Raw genomic sequence first — 13,193 nt, 5'->3', positions numbered from 1 at the left:
TGGACAATATGCTGATCAGGAGGGCAGGTATAAGGAAAGTTAGAGATATAGTGTATGAATATGTACCTGGTTTCATGTCAGCACAGGTGATGGTGGATGAAGTGAAATTGAGGGGGGATGACATTGGGGTGGGAGAGGTGGAAAAAGTGATTATAAAATGAAAGATGGGATGCCGAGGGAGTGGAGAATGATGATTGAAAGAGGGCATAAGGTGGGGGATGACTGTGAGCTGGAACTCTATGTGGGAGAAGGGAAAAGTAAGAAAAGACTGGAGAATGTAAAAACTAAGATATTGTATGCATATTTTAAAGGAGAGAATGTTAGAAGGCCGGCATCGGAAAGAGTGTGGGAAAAAGCAATAGAAGGAATGGATGTAAAGAAAATATGGGCAAATATGAGAGTGAAATGGAACACCAGTGAATGTGAGCACATGGACTTCATGCTAAGACACAATAGAATATTCAATAATCTAATTATAAGCAAATTTGATGAGATTGTAAGCAAAGAATGTGAAGTATGTGAAAAGAAGGTAGAAACATTTATGCATGAGTTCATAGAATGTGAAGGGTTAATAACATATTTTGACAAAATGAGAAAGCTCATAATGAGTTGTTGGGGGGGTAGATTTGTAAGGGACATGGACTGGAAAGAACTGTGGGTATTTGGTGTAAATAAAAGGGTGGGAGAATGTAATGCAAATCTGTTGAATTATACATTGAGCCATGCAAGATATGCTGTTAAGGTACGAAGAAATATGATTCACTATGACAAGACAAATGTGGATGTATGGCAAATTTTTAAAAGTATAATGAAAAAAGACATTTCTATTTTGTATTATTACTTGGAGGAGGGGGAATTCTATCATGCTATTGTCAAAGGGAATACAATGGTGTATATAAATGAAGAAATGGGACTGAAATTCAGAATTGATGTGTAAAGTATGTTGAATGTATGAAAATAATAATAATAATTAAAAAAAAAGCATTCAGTGCTCTCACCGCCGCAGCCCGGTTTCGATTCCCGGTCAGGGAATTGACATTTGGATAGGTTTTTACTGGACATAGGATTTGTCTTGGGCCTCGGTGGAATGGTTGGGGTCACCTTGAAGCGCTACTTGGGAACAATAAATCACGAACTGGGTTTCTTCACTATTACATGACAAGAGACTGGATTAGGTTTGGGGGATTTGTCTGACACTGATGGATAGATCCTGGACTCATTTCCGATACCACATCTCTTTTACAAAATACAAAGGATTCCTTGGAGAATGCGGGTATCGATTCGGTGAGAGCACCAAGTCTTAGCCACTAGACAACCAGGGACTGCATCATGGCTGCACTCTGAAAGGCAGAGACTGTGTCGCTTTGACGTACTCCAGCAAAGGAACCAAAATAGTTCTGAGACTGGACCTTCTCTGCCAACATTGCAGCAGCAGGGGAATTACCTCAGATAGTAGAGCGCTTGCTTAGCATGTGAGAGGTAGCAGGATCAATTCCCACATTCTCCAAGGAGTCCTTTGTAATTTGTAAAAGAGGTGTGGGATCGGAAATGAGTCCAAGATCTTTCCCTTCGGCATCAGACAAATACCCCAAACCTCTTCCTGGTTGCGTTCTCTAGACCAGTCTCTTGTCCTGTAGTGAAGAAAACCAGTCTGTGATTTATTGTTCCCAAGTATCTCTTCATGGTGACCTCAACCATTCCACCGAGGCCGAAGACAAATCCTATCTCCAGTCAAAACCTATCCAAATGTCCTGACCGGGAATGGAACCCAGGCCGCGGCGGTGAGAGCACCGAATCCACACCACCAGACCACCAGGCACTGCTTTAGGTCTGCACTCAGAAAGGCAGAGACTGTGTCGCTTCTCTTTGTGTTGAGGATGAGAGAGGAGGAATCTTCTGGCATTCTGGACTTGACCACAGTAGGAGGATAAAAGAGGTTGGTTTCCTCCTTGATAGATGAGGACAACTCAATGAAGACAAAATGAAAACAAAATCTTCTGGACTACTGTACTTCTCCTTGCAGAGATGAAGAAGCCCCGGTCCCGAAATGTCCACCTCCAAGATGGACTGAGGTCTTAAACTACCCACATGGACAAGCCAAATATCTTCCGGAAAAAAAAGAGTTCATGGTCAGACAAGACAAAGGTTGAGCCGGTCACCCGAAATGGAAACTTTTGATCTGAGTGTCCACGATTCAAGTCCCTGTTCAGGTGACCAGGTCTGAGGTCCACTTGCAAACGCAAACTTTTTGCCCTCAAAATACAAGGGCAAAAGGACAAAAGGCCTTGGTACTTTATGGAAACTACATTTGGAGCCTGGCTTTTAAGTGGAACTGGAAAGACTTGTGGCCTTCGAACCCACGCCTCATTAGAGACTGCAACCTGAATGCAGCGCCTTCGACTGCTCGGCCATCCTGACCGTGCAGGTCTCGCTCCTTCTGTTCCCTTAGAAACGAGGTCAACTGTGGAATTAATCAAACATCAGGATGGCCACATCAATTAAAACAGAAAAAGGTCCGACTAGCTCAGTCGGTAGAGCATGAGACGCTTAAGCTCATATTGGGCGATTCAGCAGTTATATTGATACATCTGAAAGATATCTTTCCTGTTGAAAATTGTTCAACATGCTGAAAACATTTCATTCCAAATACACAAAAACAAATCTTCTGACCAAAGGCCTGGGGGCTCACTTCGTAGGGCATCAGACTCTGAGTATCAAGAGTTCAAGTCCCTGCAGAGATCAAGCACATGTCCTTGTTCCTATTTGTCACCTTGACTTTTTTTGTAAAAGAAGGACTTGAAAGGCCATCTTTCCACCCAGTTTCGAACTGGGGACCATTTGCGTGTTAGGCAAATGTGATAACCATTACACTATGGAAACCTGAAGGAAGGGGCTTTTAAGGGGACTGGTGAAGTCACAAAGCAGTTGCCAACCAATGAAACACGACGATGTGTCCAAAGTGGGGGCAGATTGACAATTGTCCAAATGGACAAAGATGTCTCCTTTGTAAGGAAAATTGTTCCAGAAATAATGGGCTTTTCTTCAACAAAACAAGACATCACAATCGCGGCTTGAAAGAAACACCTTAGCCACCCTTGGGGTCACTTTGATATCTCAACTTGTGCCCTTGGAGTCAATGGTTTGTAAATAGGCTTGTAACCTCCTCTAACCTTGTCTGGATGGCTGGATGTCTGGCCTTTTGAAGAATGAAGTTAAGGTCCTTTCAGCCAGCCAATAAGCATTTTCAAACTATTTGCCAAGTCACAAAATAAATAGGGATTGTTCTGAAAACCGGGCTTGAACCAGGGACCTTTAGAACTTCAGTCTAACGTTCTCCTAAGTGAGTATTTCAGCTTCTGAGGTGGTGTTCTGCTTTTTCAGTCGTGGGTAAATGTGGGGGCAGGGTGAAGCTGTGTCTGTGCCACGTATGTTGCTGTGTACCTGGTCCAGTGTGTTCTCATCTTGAGTTGGAATGTCCCCATGCTGGTAACGAGTGGGGAATACAGTCCGTTGATGAGGATAAGAGCTACAGAAAATGGGAAGGATTTCACTGGTTGAAGTCTCCAGCTACCATAAAAACGGTCATGGGCCACAAGCCTGTTCTGAATCCCGCTTTGGCCAATCAACACTACATCGACTCAGCTGCATTCCTTGTTAGTATAGTGGCCAGTATCTCCGCCTGTCACATGGAAGAGTGCGTGGTTCGATTCCCAGAAGGGGAGTTCCTATTTTGTATGTCACGTTGAACCTTGAGCAGGGTTGCGGTTGCAACAACCAGTCCGGGAGAACAAGACCTCTATTCAACTTCTTCTACAAGTGCTCAGCTGTGTTGTACAATCTGACAGTCCTTTGCTACCAAATACTTTCCAGTCGTGGATAATGGACCTGACCAGGAAAATGACAGCTGTGGGATTTCAACCAGTGGCTCCTGAGCGAAAGGAGCCTTAATCTGGTGCTCTAGACCACTCATCCACACAACCCAAAACGGTGCCCTGATCAGGAAAAAACTGTGACCTTGTGAGGTTCGCTGACAACGGAGGACACTGAAATGGAGCCACACAAAGGAGGGTACCTGCACTGTTTATGTGTCCGTTGACCAGGTTGCAGATGGATTGCCTTTGTTCCTTTTGAAAATCCACATTTTAACACCCCATTTATGAAAGACGTAAAGACCATCAGGAGGTAGACTGGGATTCGATTGGCAGACTTGGAATTGTTTTTATGTGCAGTGACAGCAGTTCACAGATAGCGCTGAAAGATGACCCGAACCGTTCGACCGAGGACCAAGAAAAATCCTATCTCCACTCAAAACCTAACCAAATGTCAGTTCCCTGACCGGGAATCGAACAACAGCCGCGGTGGTGAGAGCACCAAGTCCCAGCCACTAGACAACCAGGGACTGCATCATGGCTGCACTCTGAAAGGTAGAGACTTTGTCGCTTTGACGTACTCCAGCAAAGGAACCAAAATAGTTCTGAGACTGGACCTTCTCTGCCAACGCTGCAACAGCAGGGGAATTAGCTCAAATGGTAGAGCGCTTGCTTAGCATGTGAGAGGTAGCGGGATCAATGCCTGCATTCTCCATAAACTCCTTTGTTTTTTGGATGAAATGTTCCCAAGTAGCGAATACTAATCCGGGCCCCAATCCCGATATCTAGGCCAAACACAGCCATAGGTATCACCCTAAACCCAGTCCTAACTGCATTCTCCCCTCTAGCACCTTGTCTTATCTTGTTGTGGGATCAATGCCCACAGTCTCCAAGGAGTTCTTTGCCCTCTGTAGAAGAGTTGTTGGGATTGGATCTACCCCTTAGCATCCGACAAATACCCCAAACCAGGGGAATTACCTCAAATGGTAAAGTGCTTGCTGAGCATGCGAGAAGTAGCAGAGTCGATACCCGCATTCTCCAAGGACTCCTTTGTATTTTGTAAAAGAGATGTGGGATCGGAAATGAGTCCAGGATCTATCCCTCAGCGTCAGACAAATACCCCAAACCTAATCTTGGCCGCGTTCTCTAGATTGGTTTCTTATCATGGAATAGTGAAGAAACTCAGTACGTGATTTATTGTTCTCAAGTAGCGCATCAAGGTGACCCCAACCATTCCACCAAGGCCTTGCAGAGATGAAGAGGCCCCGGTCCCGAAATGTCCACCTCCAAGATGGACTGAGGTCTTAAACTACCCGCATGGACAATCCAAATATCTTCTGGACAAAAAGAGTTCATGGCCAGACACGACAAAGGTTGAGCCGGTCACCCGAACATGAAACTTTTGATCTGAGTGTCCGGGATTCAAGTCCCTGTTCAGGTGACCAGGTCTGAGGTCCACTTGCAAACGCCTCCTTTTTGCCCTCAATATACGAGGGCAACAGGACAATCCCTTGGTACTCTATGGAAACTATTTGAGGAGCCTGGCTTTTAACTGGAACTGGAAAGACTTGATGCCCCGCACACAAACCAAGTATCTTCTGATCAGCTGATCCTTGACATCAGCTGTCACAGACATTGGCGTCGTTTGGGGACCTCATCCTGATCCACGGTTACCACTAATTTGTAGAGTAAGTCAATAAGTCATCATACTCTTACTGTTAAAGGAAGACACAGTCCAAACACTCGATTGCTGCAAGGCAAGGAGGTTCCACCAAGACTTGAACTTGGATCACTGGATTCAGAGTCCAGAGTGCTAACCATTGCACCATGGAAGCCTGTGACTGGCACCTTCTGGCGTAACAATGGAGGCTTTGCAAACCAGGACACCAACTTTCCTCTTTGATGAGCACAAAGTATTTTTGGGTACAATCCAGGGGTCTTGTGCTCTCACGGAAATGGCTGTCCTTTTCCAACAGGAGTTGAGATGAAATGTATTCAAATAGACAAACTGCATTGATCACTCTATCAGAATTTCTCAGTTTGCCAATTTCAGACTGCGTGACAAAGACTCAAGTCCAACTCCATCGACAGGGAAGCGGAGGTCCTTCAGACAAGACGGTATTGCCATTTTTTCCTGGCAGACATAACATGAGCAAAGGGATTGTCCTTCGAGCCAGACTTGAACCAGCTACATAAGGATGCCAGCTTGAACCACTTCAGTACGCCGCTCTTCCAACTGAGCTATCGAAGGTCTTGCTGTTCTGAGGCTAGTGAGTACGGCCGAGCGTTCTACGGCGTCTCATTGAGGTTGTGGCTGAGAATGCCACTATTGACAGAATTTGGATTAGATAATCAAGTCTTGTGGTGGAGAGTCTCACGTGGAGAGTCTCAGGTCGAGAGGTGTGACGTTTCTGATCGAATTCAGAGGTCATCAGTTGGTCCTGAAAATGGTCTTGGCACTTTTTTTCACGATGAAAGGTATGAAAACAGCCCTGTTGCATTGGCCGGGAATCGGACGCGGGTCTACCACGTGGATCGATCCTGGACTCATTTCCGATCGTAACATCGCTTTTACAAAAGGCAAAGAACTCCTAGAAGACTGCGGGCATTGATCCCACAGCAAGACAAGACAAGGTGATACCTATGGCTGTATTTGGCCTAGATATCGGGATTGGGGCCCGGAGTAGTGTTTGGTACTTGCGAACATTTAATCACAAAAAACAAAAGCGATTTTGGAGAATGCGGGCATTGATCCCGCTCCCTCTCACATGCGAAGCGAGCGCTCTACCATTTGAGCTAATTCCGCTGCTGTTGCAGCATTGGCAGAGAAGGTCCAGTCTTATAACTATTTTGGTTCCTTTGCTGGACTACGTCAAAGCGACACAGACTCTGCCTTTCTGAGTGCAAGCCTAACGCAGTCCCTGGTGGTCTAGTGGCTAGGGTTCAGCGCTTTCACCGCTGCGGCCGGGGTTCGATTCCCGGTCAGGGAATTGACATTTGGCTAGGTTTTGACTGGAGATAGAGTCGCCAGATCGTCAACCTCCCACCTGGAGGCGAACTCGTCGCCCACAGTACCGAGGCCATGTCGGCGAAGACGGCAGTACATGGCACAGACACGGCTTCACTCTTCCCCCACTTTAGGCCCCGACTGAAAAAGCAGAACCCCCCCATCGCAGCTAAAATAGCCCACTTGGGAGAGCGTTGGACTGGAGTTCTAAAGGTCCTCACAATAAACCTCACTCCTCCTGATGGTCGTTACGTCTTTCAATAATGGGGTGTTAAAATGTGGATTGTCAAAAGGAACAAAGACAATCCATCTGCAACCTGGTCAACGGACACGTAAACAGTGCAGGTACCCTGCTTTGTGCGGCTCCTTTTCAGTGTCCTCCATTGTCAGCGAACCTCACAAGGTCACAGTTTTTTCCTGATCAGGGCACCGTTTTAGGTTGTGTGGATGAGTGGTCTAAAGCACCAGATGAAGGCTCCTTTTGCTCAGCGGGCACTGGTTGAAATCCCACAGCTGGCATTTTCCTGGTCAGGTCCATTATCCACGACTGGAATGATTTGGCAGCAAAGGACTGTCAGATTGTACAACACACCCGAGCACCTCATGAGCAGAGTTATCCTTTTCCGGGAAAGAACCAAAAACTCTGACTCGAAGGTGCTGATTGCTGCTCCCAGTTCCTTCTAATTCGTCTGCGAGCAAAAATTGAATTTTAGAGTCTGGTTAATTGAAAAGATTTGCTAGCTAGCCAGGAGTTGAAACTTGAATCTTCTGAGATGAGTTATCCTTTGCCCCACTATTCGTACAACAAAAGGACCTGTCATTTAAGGTTAGCTTCTGGATTGTCACTGTTTCGCCAAGACTACAATTGGGTTGAGAGAAAAGTACTTTTTAGACAAGACAATAACAAAAGCAACACACACCTGCCATGACCCAGGGTTGGTGCGGACACAACAATGAGTACGAACCACGATATGATTACAGCTGTCTAACCCGTAGACAACACGTCATCCACTGCGCCACTAGCCATTCAACAAAATAACCTGGAGTTTAAGGTTGGGTTCTAACTAGGCTACCACAGTTTCTGCATTACCAAACACTAATTCAGATGTTGGGACTCATTTTCAGTCAACAAGACCATGTCAACAAAGGTCCTGCAGGAGATGAGGTGACCGAGAGGTTAAGGTGCTGGACTGCTAATCCATTGTGTTCTGCGTGCATGGGTTTGAATCCCATCCTCATGGGACTATACCAATGCAGTAGTTTTGACACCACCTGTGTTTTTAGGAAACATCATTAGAATGCAATTAATCAAAGTATCAGGTACGATGTTGGAGATGGAGAATGCTTTTTTAGCAGGAAAAAGACACAATATACCATTTGGAGAATGCAGGCATCGATTCCACTTCATCAATGAAATGTTTTCCGCATGTTGCACAATTTTCCACAGGAAAGAAATCTTGACGATGTATCACCAAAAGTGCTGCACCGCCCAATGTGGGGCTGAAACTAGTTAAGTAAACCCTTTGGACCTTGATGACCCATCAAGAAGTCAACCTTTGTTGGTTCAGAACAGGCACAGAACATTCCTGCCTCCCTCTGAATATTGCAGGTCACTGGGAAGATATTCGGCTCGAAGGACCATTTGGTCCCGAACATGAAACTTTTGATCTGAGTGTCCGGGATTCAAGTCCCTGTTCAGGTGACCAGGTCTGAGGTCCACTTGCAAACGCCTCCTTTTGCTCTCAAAATACAAGGACAACACCTCGGTACTTTATGGAGAATTCATGAGGAGCCGGGCTTTTAACTGGAACTGGAAAGACTTGCAGCCCCGCACTGTCTGAAGTGGGATTTGAACCCACGCCTCATTAGAGACTGCAACCTGAATGCAGCGCCTTCGACCGCTCGGCCATCCTTCTGTTACCTGAGAAAATAGGTCAGCTGTGGAATTGATCAAACATCAGGATGGCCACGTCAATAAAAACAGAACAAAAAATGATATCGAGAGCAGCAAAAGGCCTGATTAGCTCAGTGGGTAGAGCTTGAGACTCTTAATCTCATGGTCGTGAGTTCGAGCCCCGTGTTGGGCGATTTAGCAGTTTTATTGATACATCTGTAAGATATCTTTCCTGTTGAAAATTGTTCAACATGCTGAAAACATTTCATTCCAAATACATAAAAACAAGTCTTTTGACCAAAGGCCTGGGGGCTCACTTCGTAGGGCATCAGACTTTAAATCTGAGTGTTCAAGTCCCTTCAGAGATCAAGCACATGTCATTGTTCCTATTTGTCACCTTGACTTTTTTTGTAAAAGAAGGACTTGAAAGGCCATGTTTCCACCCAGTTTCGAACTGGGGACCTTTTGCTTGTTAGGCAAACGGGATAACCACTACACTATGGAAACCTGAAAGCAGGGGCTTTTAAGGGGACTGGTGAAGTCACAAAGTAGTTGCCAAACAATGAAACATGACGATGTGTCCAAAGTGGGGGCAGATTGACAATTGTCCAAATGGACAAAGATGTCTCCTTTGTAGAGAAAATTGTTCCAGAAATAATGGGCTTTTCTTCAACAAAACAAGACATCACAATCGCGGCTTGAAAGAAACACCTTAGCCACCCTCGGGGTCACTTTGATATCTCCGTGGACTCAACTTGTGCCCTTGGAGTCAATGGTTTGTAAATAGGCTTGTAACCTCCTCTAACCTTGTCTGGATGGCTGGATGTCTGGCCTTTTGAAGAATGAAGTTAAGGTCCTTTCAGCCAGCCAATAAGCATTTTCAAACTATTTGCCAAGTCACAAAATAAATAGGGATTGTTCTGAAAACCGGGCTTGAACCAGGGACCTTTAGAACTTCAGTCTAACGTTCTCCAAAGTGAGTATTTCAGCTTCTTAGGTGGTGTTCTGCTTTTTCAGTCGTGGGTAAAAGTGGGGGCAGGGTGAAGCTGTGTCTGTGCCACGTATGTTGCTGTGTACCTGGTCCAGTGTGTTCTCATCTTGGGTTGGAATGTCCCCATGCTGGTAACGGGTGGGGAATACAGTCCGTTGATGAGGATAAGAGCTACAGAAAATGGGAAGGATTTCACTGGTTGAAGTCTCCAGCTACCATAAAAACGGTCATGGGCCACAAGCCTGTTCTGAATCCCGCTTTGGCCAATCGACACGACATCGACTCAGCAGCAGTCCTTGTTAGTATAGTGGCCAGTATCTCCGCCTGTCACATGGAAGATTGCGCGGTTTGATTCCCAGACGGGGAGTTCCTTTTTTGTATGTCACGTTGAACCTTGAGCAGGGTTGCGGTTGCAACAACCAGTCCGGGAGAACAAGACCTCTATCCATCTTCTTCTCCAAGTGCTCAGCTGTGTTGTACAATCTGACAGTCCTTTGCTACCAAATCATTCCAGTCGTGGATAATGGACCTGACCAGGAAAATGACAGCTGTGGGATTTCAACCAGTGGCTCCTGAGCGAAAGGAGCCTTAATCTGGTTCTTTAGACCACTCATCCACACAACCCAAAACGGTGCCCTGATCAGGAAAAAACCGAGGACTAAGACAAATCCTATCTCCACTCAAAACCTAACCAAATGTCAGTTCCCTGACCGGGAATCAAACAACGGCCGCGGCGGTGAGAGCACCAAGTCCCAGCCACTAGACCACCAGGGACTGCATCATGGCTGCACTCTGATAGGTAGAGACTGTGTCGCTTTGACGTACTCCAGCAAAGGAACCAAAATAGTTCTGAGACTGGACCGTCTCTGCCAACGCTGCATCTGCAGGGGAATTAGCTCAAATGGTAGAGCGCTCGCTTAGCATGTGAGAGGTAGCGGGATCAATGCCTGCAATCTCCATAAACTCTTTTGTTTTTTTGATGAAATGTTCCCAAGTAGCGAATACTAATCCGGGCCCCAATCCTGATATCTAGGCCAAACACAGCCATCGGTATCACCCTAAACCCAGTCCTAACTGCATTCTCCCCTCTAGCACCTTGTCTTGTCTTGTTGTGGGATCAATGCCCGCAGTCTCCAAGGAGCTCTTTGCCTTTTGTAGAAGAGATGTTGGGATTGGATGTACCCCTTAGCATCCGACAAATACCCCAAACCAGGGGAATTACCTCAAATGGTAAAGTGCTTGCTTAGCATGCGAGAAGTAGCAGAGTCGATACCTGCATTCTCCAAGGAATCCTTTGTATTTTGTAAAAGAGATGTGGGATCGGAAATGAGTCCAGGATCTATCCCCCAGCGTCAGACAAATACACCAAACCTAATCCTGGCCGCGTTCTCTAGATTGGTCTCTTATCATGGAATAGTGAAGAAACCCAGTACGTGATTTATTGTTCTCAAGTAGCGCATCAAGGTGACCCCGACAATTCCACCGAGGGCTTGCAGAGATGAAGAGGCCCCAGTCCCGAAATGTCCACCCCCAAGATGGACTGAGGTCTTAAACTACCCGCATGGACAATCCAAATATCTTCTGGACAAAAAAAGTTTGTGGTCAGACAAGACAAAGGTTGAGCCGGTCACCTGAACATGAAACGTTTGATCTGAGTGTCCGGGATTCAAGTCCCTGTTCAGGTGACCAGGTCTGAGGTCCACTTGCAAACGCCTCCTTTTTGCCCTCAAAATACGAGGGCAACAGGACAATCCCTTGGTACTTTGTGGAAACTACATGAGGAGCCTGGCTTTTAACTGGAACTGGAAAGACTTGTGGCCCCGCACACAAACCAAGTATCTTCTGATCAGCTGATCCTTAACATCAGCTGTCACAGACATTGGCGTCGTTTGGGGACCTCATCCTGATCCACGGTTACCACTGATTTGTAGAGTAAGTGTCAGGTTCAAACTCCTGTGACACTTGTAAAAACACTTAAATACAGAAATACAGAAGAGACAGGAGAGGAGAGTGAAACCACATACCCAGTGACATGCCGCTCCACTCTGAATATGCAGTTCACACTCCTCTTCTTTTATTCTCTTTCGGGGGTCCCTACTACACGGTCGTGAAACTCTAAGGGGGGGGGGGGGAGAAGGCAGTTGCACGAGCTGTATTTGTTTGTCTATGTGTGTGTGTAGGTGAGAGCAATTACTTTTAATGTTTTATGAGTTCTTATCTTAACACATTCTTGCAGGATTAACATGAGCATCTGCAGAGTCGCTGTTGGTGCATCCAAGCACCTCCAGGACCTGGGGGTCGCTGAGGGTCTCTGATTAGGGTCACGGGAACATTCCTTCTTCAGCACATTCAAACACTTTCTATTGTCTAAGCAAATGGATATAAGGGTGATAACTAACAAAATAATACCTCTATCTACATTTTATTCTAACACTCGCCCAATATGCGCTCCGCAGCGCCTTGTCATTCCAGCCGCTCTCTGTCGCTATCCAATCAACTCGACAACCGGCTGCGGGAGCGCAGCACACAGCAGAGGGCGGAGCCTCTCCGACCCACACGTCGGCTCCAAATCCCTCCTCCTGGGGCTCTTCCGGCACCACTCCTCCCTCCCTGCTCCAGCAGTGGAGCGCCGTCTGATGACGTCGGGAGTGTTGTCCTTTCGTCAGCGGAGAGGAGTCACCGTCCACGCCTGTGGCTGTGCCTGTACTGTGGGAGTCCTACACACAATTTCCCGCTGTCCAGTTCGCCCAGCACGCCAACGCTCTTCCTCCACCAGGGATATTCCCCAGCTGCTGGCACTGCCCGCTCCAACCACACCGGCTGCGTCATCCGCTTTGGTGGGCCGACTTCAGGTGGAAGCTACGATATCCTGGGCGGGGCAAGCTTCTCCTACCACAGCATTAATTGACTCTGGGGCGGACGAGAACTTCATTGATAGCGGACTCGTCAGTTCTCTCAACATTCCTACTGTTGAGCTTGTCCCCCACAAGAATGTCCGCTCGCTAGATGAACATCACCTGGCATGCATTACGCATCAGATGCGCACCATATCCTTGGTGCTGTCGGGTAACCACCACAAGGTCACAAATTTTTTTCTTATGCCCTCTCGCTCAGCTCTGTTAGTACTCGGCCTCCCCTGGCATCCCGTGTGTGTGTTGTGATTGTGCTGTTTTGTCATTCAGCGCCACTTTGCAGTTTGTTGACATTTGCTGCCAGCCAATCAGGATGCGACACTGACGTCAGACAAGTAAAGAGACTCGCCTGCCACGCGGGCATGATTACCATTACCATTACCATCGATCAGGGATGGCAACTGAATTAAGAATCAATGCCAGAAACCTGATAATGTTTTGATGCAGACTGGTCATGATGCCTCTGAAGTTCACCAAAGCAGACCTTACTTAAGGTGACTACACTTTCAAACTTCCCAGT

At 46.6% G+C, this 13,193-nt stretch overlaps 3 non-coding genes across 3 annotated transcripts; all 3 read right to left on the bottom strand.

Moving 5' to 3' along the window:
• Positions 1-2,807: 2,807 nt before the first annotated feature.
• Positions 2,808-2,880, bottom strand: trnav-aac (transfer RNA valine (anticodon AAC)). The gene has a single exon. It is a non-coding gene; the product is annotated as a tRNA-Val (tRNA).
• A 2,752-nt stretch (positions 2,881-5,632) lies between these two features.
• Positions 5,633-5,705, bottom strand: trnaq-cug (transfer RNA glutamine (anticodon CUG)). Its single transcript has one exon. It is a non-coding gene; the product is annotated as a tRNA-Gln (tRNA).
• A 3,499-nt stretch (positions 5,706-9,204) lies between these two features.
• On the bottom strand, positions 9,205-9,277 carry trnav-aac (transfer RNA valine (anticodon AAC)). The gene has a single exon. It is a non-coding gene; the product is annotated as a tRNA-Val (tRNA).
• Between the last annotated feature and the right edge of the window lie 3,916 nt (positions 9,278-13,193).

Source organism: Doryrhamphus excisus, unplaced genomic scaffold, assembly GCF_030265055.1.
Source record: "Doryrhamphus excisus isolate RoL2022-K1 unplaced genomic scaffold, RoL_Dexc_1.0 HiC_scaffold_24, whole genome shotgun sequence".
NCBI classification, from domain to species: domain Eukaryota; kingdom Metazoa; phylum Chordata; class Actinopteri; order Syngnathiformes; family Syngnathidae; genus Doryrhamphus; species Doryrhamphus excisus.
This window is presented reverse-complemented; position numbering and strand designations above follow the sequence as displayed.